Source organism: Frankliniella occidentalis, unplaced genomic scaffold (genome assembly GCF_000697945.3).
Source record: "Frankliniella occidentalis isolate FOCC.00 unplaced genomic scaffold, Focc_3.1 Scaffold50, whole genome shotgun sequence".
Taxonomy (NCBI): domain Eukaryota; kingdom Metazoa; phylum Arthropoda; class Insecta; order Thysanoptera; family Thripidae; genus Frankliniella; species Frankliniella occidentalis.
Window position 1 is genome coordinate 1,851,424 of NW_026267180.1, and position 924 is coordinate 1,852,347.

Sequence of the window (924 nt, forward strand, 5' to 3'; positions counted from 1 at the left end):
TCACTCACTCTCTCCATCCCTAATAGTAAGAGGTGAGGTCCTTTCATTTTGATCCTTCAGGATGCCGGACCGGCCGCCGCCCTTCCTCCACCCCCTCCACCTCTCCTCCCTCTTTTCCAGAGATTGATTCTGATGAATTTTTCAGTGGAATGAGAGACGTCTTCTCCCGTCTGCAACCGATGGCGGCAGTCCAGGAGGAAATCACAGGGAGAAGTGAAAGAGTGAGAGCGAAGAAAAAAAAAGTGAAAAGAAGGAGGCATCAGGAAAAAAGGGTCGACTGGAAGGACTAGGAAGTTCATTAATTTTTGTTCACCTCTCCCCGTCCAATCTGACGCCGGGTAGAGTTTTGAAAAATCGTTGGAGTAGTTGGTCTTGCTTAGGGTGGTTGTGAGGAGAGGGGGAGAGGGGGAGAGGAATAGAAAAATGTGGCCGTGAAAGAAGGATGGAAAAAAGAATGTAGAAAAGAAAGAGAAATGGGGAAAAGAGGAAAGCAAAGTGGTTACCATAAGTAAGGAAATGGGAAGTGAGGAAATAGGAAAACGTGCAGGAAATAGGAGAAGGACTGAGAGGGTGGCAAGTGTTTTGGAGGTGGGGGCCGGAGAGAAGGTGCGGAGAAAGAGGGTAGAAGAGGAGGCGGCAAAGAAACAACAAGGAGAAGGATGAAGAAGAGGAGCAGCTTTGGGCTTTGGTGGCAAAGAAAAGGGCAAATACGGGAAAGGGCTAGGATGTTTCGCCGCAGATCGCACGACGCCACGCCGCTCCTCAAGGAGCACGGGGTGTTTGTTTTCCCCCATTGCGTCTGTGAATCCTGTGCAGGCAGCATTACGTCTGCCCCGCCTCGCCCCGCCCCGCCCTCGCTTGGTGACACCCCGTGCGGATGGTAATGTCTTGGCTGTTGGCGGTGGTGGCGCCGAGAGTGGGAGC